The sequence below is a fragment of the Myodes glareolus genome, chromosome 1 (assembly GCF_982192425.1).
Source record: "Myodes glareolus chromosome 1, mMyoGla1.1, whole genome shotgun sequence".
In the NCBI taxonomy this organism is placed as follows: domain Eukaryota; kingdom Metazoa; phylum Chordata; class Mammalia; order Rodentia; family Cricetidae; genus Myodes; species Myodes glareolus.
The window spans coordinates 115,891,130-115,903,108 of NC_142026.1; positions in this window are offsets into that span (position 1 = coordinate 115,891,130).

Sequence of the window (11,979 nt, forward strand, 5' to 3'; positions counted from 1 at the left end):
GATCAGACATTCTTTTCTTTTTACTTTTTTGTATTTTATTTTTATTTATTTATCTATCTATCTATCTATCTATCTATCTATCTATCTATCTATTTATTTATTTATTTATTTGGAGATAGGAACTCTCTGCGTGACAGCCCTAGCTATCACGGAACTAGTTCTGTAAACCAGGCTGCCCTCAAACTCACAGAGATCCACCGGCCTCTGCCTCTGCCTCCTGAGTGCTAGGATTAAAGGCGTGTGTCACTACCTCCCAGCCTAGATCTGACTTGTCATTGAAAGTGTATAGACATCCTCACCAAAGGCTTAATGTCCATTAATCCCGTGAAAGTGTCGGTTAGGTTGGAGTGTGTCTGTAGTAGCAAAACCCTGCCAGAGCAGTCACAGCTGTGAACTAGCCACTCACGAGGCCGCTTCCTTACCCTCTCGACTCTGAGGCGTCTGCAGTGGTTGGGCCTTATCAGTATGTCAATCACCCCTTCAGTTCTCCTGTGGCCGGCCAACCTGAGAAGATGGCACAGGCAGGTGAGCTATTCCTAAAGAGATGGCTAAAGATGCAAGCTTTGGCTGTGTCCAGAAACAACAGTCAGTTCCCTTGGGACGTCTGCAGTTTCAAGACCCACGCCAGCAGACTCCCCAGGATGTTACAAGATAAGCCGGAATGTAAGCTGTGTGCACTTTTGTCGGCTATTTTTACCACAGAAGTTCATCTTTGCTGAGAAGTATAGAGTGTGGCCGGGTTGACTTTCTGACACTCCACTTCAGACCCCAGAGACCGTGTCATATGAGGGGACACAAGGGGACCGGTGCTGCTTTGCCAGGTCAGCCACATCCGAACCATTCTCGGGTGACCTGTCAGAACAGGATTGGGACCGAGGATCCCAGGGATCCCGCTCTCATTTACATTCTCAGACAAGTGAAGATGTCCCTGGTACCTCTTCTTCTGAACGGTGCAAGTAATGTGTGAGACAAACCCCCTAGGCTACGAGTATGTGAGGCTCTTGAGCATGTAAGATAGCAATACTCCAATTGTAAGACATTTGAACTCTGGTGGCGTGGGTCAGCAGTTAGGTGTACCGCTCTTGCAAAAGACTCCAGTTTGGGTCTTAGCACCCACATTTGATAGTTCACAATCTCCTGTAACTCAGCTCCAAGGAACCCAACGCCTCTCAGTTCCATGGGAACTGCACTCATGTGCACAAATGTATACATAATTAAAATTAAGGTATCTTTTTAAAAAAGTTTGAACCGTATTATAGCCTTCTGCAGAACTTTCCCTCTCCTACTCTCCTTCAAATTTAATCATTGCTTCCATTTGTGTAGAGGTTTTTCTAAGCCTATACTTACATTTATAGTCAATCTATAAAAATGGAGAAACATGCGTGTGCGTACCTATAAAATATGGCTATGAATATGCCTATGTAAATATACTAATGATATATTGTACTGTATGTAAACCATAATATTTATTATCTTGTTATAAATTATACCTGCTATGAATAAATACTTTTAGATATGTCTATAATTATATATGCTTATATGTATACTCTGCTATATATGTTATTTTATTTATATTCATGTTATATAAATATAATATTAATATATAAAATACACAAGCACGGTGATAACATTTTTCTGAAAATGTCTCTTATTCCAAAAGAGGCTGAACTTTTACTGGATCTTGAAGCGCAGTTAATAATTTGTCTTGAGTTTGTTTAAGACTGTGGACTTACCCTGTGAGCCTACTGTGTACTCAGCGTGTTTAAGTTTGACCTATCTTTCAGAGAACAAAACAACCAGCCTTAATGCACTTTGGATTTCCTATGCAATCATCCTTTTCAACTACGCTTGATATAGAGCTTTATTCTTAAGTTACATAGTCTCCCATGCCCTTTAACCAAACTAACATATGCATGTATATGTGCTGTTGTGATAATCATTTGCTAGAAACAGCCAAGAGGTTGGAAGTACCCTTAAATAAAACAAATACCCTAGAAATGTTTAAAGCAACACAGAGACATGAGTTGGTAGTATCTCTTTTTGTTCTGAGTGTCCTTTTGGATCATTGGGGAATCAGTAAAGTAGCTTCTTACCTTGTGAGACTCTGTTAATTTCAATAAGGAATCCCTCACTCCCTCTATGTTCCATCTTCCTGTGGTGCTTAGCTAATAATACAGATAAAAGTCTTTTGTCTGGGTGGGAAAGGTCCAACAGAACCACACAGGCACAAGACACAAGCAATGAGGACAGACAGAAGACACACACAGAAAGACAGACTGCAGATAGGGAAAGTGGAGACTTCACATCAGGACACATTCTTGATCAGACTGATCCAGAAGAAGTTGCTTTATTTTTCATTCCGTAGTGTGTTCTGGGTACATGTGATCTCGTGCATGCCTGATGTGTGCATGGACATGCCACAGTTCACTTTCTCTCCTGCAGCTTACTAATTTTTTACTCAGCATTTTATTTTGAAGATTTTGTCTACTTGTCAGTACATTATCTAATGCTTTAAATGGCCACCTCGTGTGCTAATAGACTTTTTTTTACTTATTCTTTCTCTTGTGCGTTCTTTGTGGACAGGTCCCAGTTCTCTGACATTGCAAGTCCACTGGTGCAGACATCTCTTTTCATAGTTCATTTGGACAAGTGGAAATTTTTCCCATGGAAGATTTAAAAAGGAGCAAATTTTGGAAAGCAGTATTTGACTTTTGTTGTAATGAATACCAATAATGCCCACCCCATTCCCTTTCTGTTATCACCACCAATAGTATATGAGAGAGGCTTTCTCCCATCCATTTCCCTAACAGGTGATAATTTTTTTTTCAGTTTGATGAGTAAAAATATTGCATTACTATTTTACTTTTTAAAAATCTGATATTTATGCAGTGGCTAATGAAAGTCAAAAACATCACTAAATGTTCCAATACTGTTTTTAAAAGTTTTAAAGAGATTAGGAGAGATACCTCAACTTCTTGATCAAAACAATAAACAAAACAATATTGTCTTCCTCATGGGTTGTATAAAAGAAAAAAGACAGCATTCATTCAAGTATTTTATAGAAAGCATTGCACAACTATTGTTCACTATATTGTTTTTTACTTGGAGCTATTAATATTTATGCATTTTTATTGAGGATGGCATAAGATCAATTAATTTTCCCTAATAGATAGTTATAATTTGTTCATTCCCATCCTGTTACCGAGAGTAGCAACAAATAACAGTAAAGAAGGGAACAGATACAACAGCTTAGGAAATATTAAAAGGAAAATATTATTAGCAAAGAATATTTTTATCTGGAACTCTAGTAGCCCAGTGTGCAAGCCCAGTTCACTTGTCTAGCATGCCTGAGGTCTTGCATTCAATCTTCCAGTAACACACACGTGCATGCACACACATGCACACGCACGCACACACACACATACACACACATAGAGGCACGCGCATGAGTGCATACACACACACACACACACCAGAAACAATTGAGCCATCATTAAACTTTAAGGCTTGGAAACAATAAAAACAATGTATCATAAGCTGCTCACAAAATGTATTAAACAGTCTCAGAAATGTGGTTCCCTCAAAACTGTTAGACTAGAGAACATCAGTGTATTGAAACAGCTACACTGTGCCAGTCAGTGTACTAGGCACTGGGAATACAGAGATGTAAGAAGCAAGTCTCTAAGAGAAAGAAACACGGTTATAATGGTACATTCTTGGCTAGGTTGTATGTAGTTATAATTCCACTCCTGCTTCCTTCTGAACTTTCCCCAGACCACAGGATCTGGAAGTCTGTAAACCACATGCTCATTCTTCCTAAAACCAGTCATGTTAATGTCCCACTGCTGCCACTGGGAGGCACTCACAGAAGCTGTGGGCGTGGGTGGAAGGGGAGAAAGAGACCCTAGGTGCTCTCACCTGCAGGGGTCAGGCATGCCTTTGTTATCTGGTAGATGGGGCCTCCCTGGCAATATCTCAAACTCCCCTGCAGACTACTCATCAGAAATACTCAGTGGTGACTGGCTGTGACTCCTGGGCCAATCCTAAAAGGCAGGAGTGGCCGAGCTCTCTTTGACTCCCGTTTCTCAGAGTCCATTTCATTGCTATGTTCCTTTCTTCTTGAAATACGGAGCAGTTTTGTTGTATTGATTAGTACACATAATAGATTCATAAAGCGGCTAGAGGATCACAGTAGTCTTCCCTTGTCTGTGGTTTTGTTTTATAGTTTCATTTATCTGCATTTAACAATGTTCCCAAAGTATTACATGGAAAATTCCATTCAGAATATGATGATGGCACCTCATGCCATCCTTTGTCCATTGAATCCACCTCATATATTCTAACCCCATCCCATTAGTTAGTTAGCAACCAGCTTGAGTATCTGCTCAATTTTGGTTAAACACGTTGATGTGTGTTCTAGTTTATTGTTAACTATTATCGGTCCCTAATTGGGCTTCATTCATAAGTTAAATTTCTACCATATGTGTTTAAATGTTTGAAAAACAGAAAACATAAAGAGTTGATGCTACTTACAGAGCAGCTATCTCCTGGAGATCTTGACCCTGTGGATAAGGGAAGGCCGTGTACAGCTTTTGGTTTTCAAAAATTACTTCAAGTAAGGACATATATAAACTCCATCAGGGTGAAACCTGCATGATTTAGAAGATTACAAGAATTTCACAAAACTCAGAGAAAACTAAGTTTTCAGGCCACAGAGTAGCTATTAAATTCAATCCAGAGAAGCCAAGGAAAGCAGAAAGAATGAAACCTTTCATCCTTTATGCCTAAAAACTGGAGAAAAAGCAAACCCTGTGTGATCCGTTTTCCCTTACAGAATGCTAGTTAACAAAGGCCAATGTGGGTCAACACAAATGTGGATGTTGTCTTACGGTTGGGGAGCCAACATGGGAAGACCCCAGTAGTTTTTAAGCCCTGAGGCCCAGGTAATGACAAAAACTGGGTGCTAAATCAGAACGGGAGGGAAAGTGTTTGTTTTTAAGATTCCTCATTTCCTCTCCCATAAGGATACCTTGGCAAAGGTCAAAGAGTAGTCCAGATGGGTTGGCCCAATATTTCAGCTGGAAAGACCTAGAAGCAAAGACCCCCAGGAAAGAAATTCAAATATGTAAAGGCGTGCCCCTCATGAAGCCTCTCAGCCCTATACTGTAGCATTCTTACAGAGCCTGCAGAATTCTAACTGTGCTCAGGTCTGGGGAAGGAAGGGAACTTTTACCAGTGAGGACCACTGCGTAGGACCTTTGTGATGACCTATGGTCACATGCAGGTTTTTCAACCAAAAATTAGTCTCAGAAAGGGCTCAAAAAGAGTGAGAATTGAAGCTGGACAAATGGGTGCATAGATGGACCAGTGGAAGGGCACAAACCACAAGGATCTTGGCATCTCCTGCAACTGACCATAGAGGACACAACCTGCAGAGCGGCACACGCCATCAGGGGAGACCATGCCAGCCAGTCGCTCCTTGGCCATCATTATGCTCCCAAAGTGGGGAAATGAATGGAGCTCGAAAAATGGGCTCATCGTCCGACCTTGGTGCAATATTTAGGACTCTTTTCTCACCTGGTTTAGCTACTGCTATTGACAGTTATAGCAATGATATCCCTTACATCATCAACATGGAACCATTCTCTCTTGGTCTCCAAGGGAGAGCATTGTAATTGCAGTATTCCACAAGAGTAGGTATGTAGTGTCTACCTCCAGGGCACAGAGAGGAGCTGTTTTGTCCAGGCCAGTCTTGACGTATGATCCTCCTGCTTCCGTCACACCAGTGCTGGGACTATAAGTACTCCCCCCACACCCAGCCAGAGGTGTTTTACTGCTTGCTAGAGAATGGGTCTCCCAAGCTGTGCATTCCAGAACTGTAATACAAACTTATTGAATCTGTGTCCTCCGTCCTCCACTATGAGACAGAGACATAGGTGTTGACACTTCATGTTGCTTGCTGAGCTAAGAGCAAGAAACTTTGTCTCTGATCTAAGAGTCCAGGTTTTCTTTTAGTATCTGCAAAGACATAACAGGTTCTCTCTGAAAGACCCCCATACATGATAGTGCTCTCCATAACTGACACGAATCCCAGGTGTGTTTTGTCTCTATTGCTTCCACCAACCAGGGCCTCCCAGAATCTCTGAACTAGGCGATTCGCACACTATACCACAGTGCCATGGGTTTGGGGACCCTTTACCAATAGGGGAGTCGTAAGAAACAACACCCAAGGGACTAGGGATATGGTTCAGCAGCGAAAGCACCCACTGCCCCAGCAAGATCACTCAAGTTTAGATCCTCAATACACACCTAACTGCCAGGCAGGTGCATTGGTCCATCTGTAGTTCCAGCCCCTGGGTGCAGAGAAAGGGGATGCCCAGGGCAAGGACAGACTCACTATATCAGTTGTTAAAGGAATGGCGGGCCGCTTCCCGCCGCCCAGTTCCTGGCTAGCTTACATTCAAAATAATTATACGAAAACTGTATTATTTTAAACACTGTCTGGCCCATTACCTCCAGCCTCTTCTTGGCTAACTCTCACATATTGATTCAATCCATTTCTAACAATCTGTATCTCACCACGAGGTCGTGGCTACCGGGAAAGATTCAGCATGTCTGACCTGGCAGCTTCATGGCGGCGACTCTCTGCCTCTGCTTTCTTCCTCCCAGAATTCAGTTCTGTCTTCCCCACCTACCTATGTTCTGACCTATCAGGCCAGGCAGTTTTCTTTATTAATTAACCAACGAAAGAGACAGATAGATAGAAGACTCTCCTACATCAATCGGAAAGCTCTAGGTTTGATTGAGAGACCCTGCCACAAAGAGTGAGATGACAGGGCAATCAAGGAAGAGTTCCAGTATCAACACCAGGCCTTCTCACACACACACACACACACACACACAACACGGGAACATGCATACACACATATACACATATGTTCCATCAGAGGCATTTGGTTTAACAGAATGATGGACTGTTAAAGACTAAATTACAGAGCAGACCAAAGTCAAAACTCTATGATTTTGCAATAACCGCCCCTCGAATGCCGTAGACACATTGACTCAATATTCTCAAATTTGTCAATAGCTAAAACACATACTTTCTGACCTAGTTGTGAAGGTAAAACTGGGCCTTCTTTCCTGCCCTTCAAGAATTCCTTTCATGGGTTCTAAGCTTCCTTCTTATCAGCCTTGAACTCTTCAAGGTTAGAAAACTCAGTGTTTAGAAAGAAATCCAACCTGAGAGAAGTTCTGTTGACAGATGCTATTGTTCTGGCAAGGGAACTCAGCAATAAAATGAATCCTAATAGCATCCTGCAGTACCCATAGATCAGTGTCTCAGTCAGCCACCACCAGAGAAGCTTCCTTCTATGGCAGATGGAAGCAACCCACAACTGGATGACGAGTTGAGTGTGAGAGACCTTGGGATACTCAGTCCTAATGGACATCTCCACCAAACCCCTTCTCTCAGGGCACAGGGAGCTAGAAGAGGAAGCAGAAAGACTGTGAGAGGCAGTGGGGCACAAACACACCAAGGAAGCAGCGCTTTCCTGACACACCAGGACCGATACACGTATGAACTGATCAACATATGAGCTCACAGAGACTGTGGACAGAGACAGAGCAGCACCCACAAGGCCTGCACAGGTCTGAGACAGATTGAGTCTCCACACTGAAACAGGAAGTGAACCCTAACCCCTATTCCTAACACAGGAGCTATCTCTGTGTGTCAACCACTGGTAAAGGAAAGATTTGATTTTTCCAGTGGAGTCTCACTGTTCGACAAACTACACTAAGGGAGGCTCCGCCCCCACTGGTAGGTGGCCAATGCCAAATGAACTCAATGATATTTTGGGGCATGTTTTGTTTGAGCATTAAACTTTTTTGATCATTTTTATCTTTTGCATATGCAAAAATATAATAAAAATCTAAATAAAAGTATAATATTATATATACATAATATATAAAAAATAAGTTCTGTTGAACTTAGAGCTACAGCTACTTCCCAGTCACACAGCAATGGTCTTAGGAAGGAGCTTCTCCACCTGACAGTGATTACTAACATGAAATTCTGGGGAATTCCTGTGCCGTGGGGCAAAGAAGATTATGTTTTCAATTTAGGAAATATAGTGGGGCATCTCTTGGCCATTGCATGCCTGGAGACAAAGACAAATGAGCAGTTCAACTCTGAAAGCCCAATAAAAGCAAGCCAGCCTCAGACTTAGATACCTGGAGGATCCATTTCAGAGTCTGCTGTCAGGCCAATCAGGTTGGCCGTGGTAAAAGGTCATCTAGAGGTGACAGTAGAGAAAGGAGAGGACAAGCATCGACCGTGGCCTCAGAACTATGGCACCTTTAGAAACTGACTTATCTCACTACTCCTTTTGCCTTGGGTCTTCTCGGGGATGCTCCCTGTTAAAATGCGCCCTGAGCTAATGCTGCCTCTCCCAACGAGCAAGAGTTCCCTTCTCACCAAAATGGCAGCTTCGTGCGGTGGTTATAGGTGCTAAGTTCAAGTGAAGCCAAGAGTGGATCTCAGAGCACGGGTTTGCCTCAGATCCCTTGGGCTTCTGAGGTCTGTGGTCTTGTTTTCCCACATCTCCACCCGTGCTTTGGACAACTTCACACGGCCACGCCCAGTTCAAGCTAGAGTCACATGCTCTCTCCTTCCTCCCCTGGTTTTCCTGTAGACGATGAGACATCAAGCATCAAGAGGCTTTATTACCAGAAGCCTTAAGCGATGACAACCAGGATCGAGTGTGACCAGTGGACGAGGGGAACTAAATGAACAAACTCTTTTGTGCTAACCTCCTGCTCTCAGCCAGTCAACAATGTCTTGACTTGAGGGAAATCCTCTATTGCTCTTCCTACTCCTCTCCCTGGTTTCAGTGGGTTGTGTTTGTCCTTGAACTTCAACAATTACAGTAATTAGAAGAGTACACGCTGATGCTTTACAGACTCCCATACTGAGTTCCTATAAGCTCAGGCCCTCTGGGCAAGGCAGGATCAAGTAAAGAAAATTCAGCGTAAGAGTCCTGTCTATTCTCAGAGAATAAAGATTCTTTCCCAGAGAAGCAAGTAAGTTTCCTTCCCTTGTGGCCAGCAACCCAGTGTTTGATTCTTCCTGTCTCAGTTCTGCTTGACTTGACTGCAGATTTTCTCACCGGGCACTTGGTGCTGACGGATACACGTGGGTTCTCCATAGTTGCCCAAAGTTCCCGGAGTCATCAGACAGGTAAAGCCTGTACTTGCAGTGTTTTCTTCCCAGCACTACGGTGAGTGAGCCAATCCCATTCATCAGGTCTCACCTACTGCATGCCACCTCAGGTCCCACACCCAAGAGGCCACTCCTTGTTTCATCTGGAATGAGTAGCAGGCACGTCTGCTCTTAGTAGTTTATTTCACACGGGCCGTATGAGCAGAGTTTGGGGCTGCAGCATGGCCTCAGCTGCTGCTTGGCTCCACGCTGCTCACGTGACCATAGATTTGTTGATGTCCTCTTTCTTATTGTTTTCTTTCTTTCTTTGTAACAACCACTAAGGGTTTCAGAAGCTTTGGCAAAGTGAGTGTGTGTGTTGGGCAGGGGGAGACTCTTGGGCTTTGCCAAGACTGCTTGGCTGTCAATAAGATTGCCTTGCAAACAGATGAAATTATCGAAAAAGACAAAAGAATCTGGGGAGAGTCGCAGACAGTTAAGTTACTGCCATGCAAACGTGAGGACACAGTGTCAGAGTCCTTGCACTCACTTAAAACACTGGGTGGTGGCAGGCTTGCACAATCCTAGCTCTAGTGAGGCAGACAGGTGGCTCCCTGGAGCTCAGCGGCCAGGCTGTCTAGGCAAATCAGTGAGCTCCCTGGCTCAGGGACAAGACCTGGCTGGAAAGAACGAAATGGAAAAACAGTAAGGTGAAGAGTGTGTCTGTCAGTCCGTGCCACCTGGTCTAGCTGGTCACAACGCTGCTCTACTTGCAACTGGCTCTTGAAAATCCTCTTAGATTTTGTCCACTGCCCTTTACCAAAATCTTAAATCTCACAAGGAAATAGTTCTTTCCTTCCCTTCAATTCAAAGCAGAGAAAAATAAACCACATTTTCCAGCCCTTCCACCTAACTCCGTTTCACTTTTTCTTAAATTACAGGGTCTTAATGCACATCTGGCTGAGAGGAGAAACAGAGTGTGAAAAGCATGTGTGTGCGTACATGTATGTGCATGTGTGTACACGTGAGTATGCATGTGTGTGTGTGTATGTTCATAGTGCGTGTGTGTGCATGTATATGTGTATGTGCATGAATATGTGTGTACACGTGGTGTGTGCATGTGTGTGTATATGTTGGCACATGTGTGTGCATGCATATGTATGTGCACATGTGTGCGTTCGTGTGTTTGTGCATGTGTGTGTGGTATATGGGTTTGCACATGTGCACAAGTGCATGTGTGTGCTCACATGAGTGCTTATGTGTGTGGAGGCCAGAGGCTGATGTTGGTGTCACTCCTCGATCATTCTTCACCCTAATTTTTTGGACGAGTGTTCTCACTGGATATTTCACCCACTCAAATTATGTGTCATAGTCAGATTCTACATATTTTCACTTTGTATATGTGTATGAGTGTGTGTGTGTGTGCATAAATGCTGATGCTTGAGCTTCATTTCCCACTGGGGTTGGAGTACTGGGAATCAAACTCAGGTCCTCTGCAAGAACAGTATTTGTTCCTAATTACTGAGCATTTTCTCACTGCATAGATATTACTTTTCTAGTAGGGTTACTAGTAACTACCCCTGTAGAAAACTAATTCACAAAAAAGTAGGAGAAAAAAAGCAATAAAGTTCCAAGTGAGGGGCTGGCTGAACAGGCCTCAGGTCAGCCCGAGTGGGGAGGTGGCCAGGCTAGGGGAGTGAGTCTGTGCTGGGGAGGGGCAGTGGGGAGGCGGTGGGACTGAGCCGCAAAGGGCATGGCGATGAGAATCCTGTCTTTGTCAACTGAGACCCAGCCGATCTGGCCTCATGCAGAAGTTCCTTAGAAATGTTGCTGTTCCTCTCTGTCGTCCTCGGACAGTAGCGTCCATATTCTTTTTACTTTCAATGTTTCTATAAGCATTTTCTTTTTTAATTTTTAATTTATTCCTATCTCATGCATTACATCCTGACCACAGTTTCCCCGCCCTCCTCTCCTCCCAGTCGTCCCCCCCCCACCCCCGGCCCATCCACTTCTCCTCCTCTTCTTTTCAGAAAAGGGCAGGCTTCTCCCGGAAATCACCTTGACTTAATTAAGCTGCAGCAAGACCAGGCGTCTCCCCTTGTAGTGAGCCTGGACAGGACAACCCAGTAGGAGGAAAAGGGTCCCCTAAACAGGCAATGTCACAGACAACCCCTGCTCCCACTGTTAGCAATCCCAGAAGAAGACCAAGCTATCTATCTGTAATATATGCAGAAGGCCTGCATCAGACCCATGCAGACTCCCGGGTTGTGAGTTCAGCTTCTGTGAGTCCCTATGAGCACAGGTTAGTCTATGCTCATAAATTCTATGAGTTTTCTTGTGGTGTCCTTGACCCCTCTGGCTCCTCCAGTCTGTCCTCTTCCTCCTTGGCAGGATTCCCTGAGCTCCTTGTGTTTGGCTGTGGGTCTCTAGCATGCATATTCTAAGGGATAATTCTGAGACCAGCTCTCTCCTCCCAAGGCCCTCACAGCAGGATTTGCTTAGCTCCACCTCTCGCTCCACTCTGAAGTTAGTAGCTCCTTTGTCTGACAGCCCTGGAAACACTAGTCTTTTGTGTTGTTTTTCTTTTGCTGTTTGTTTCATTTATTTGGAGACAGGGTATCACTCTATATGGCCCAGGATGGCTTGGAACTCATGACTCTCCTCCTGCTTTTGCCTCCTAAGTAAATGCTGGAATTACAGATGTGAGCCACTGTATGTGTCTTGAGAATGTTAGTCTTACTTAGGTTTAAATTCCGGAGTGAGGCAGACAGATACTATGAAAC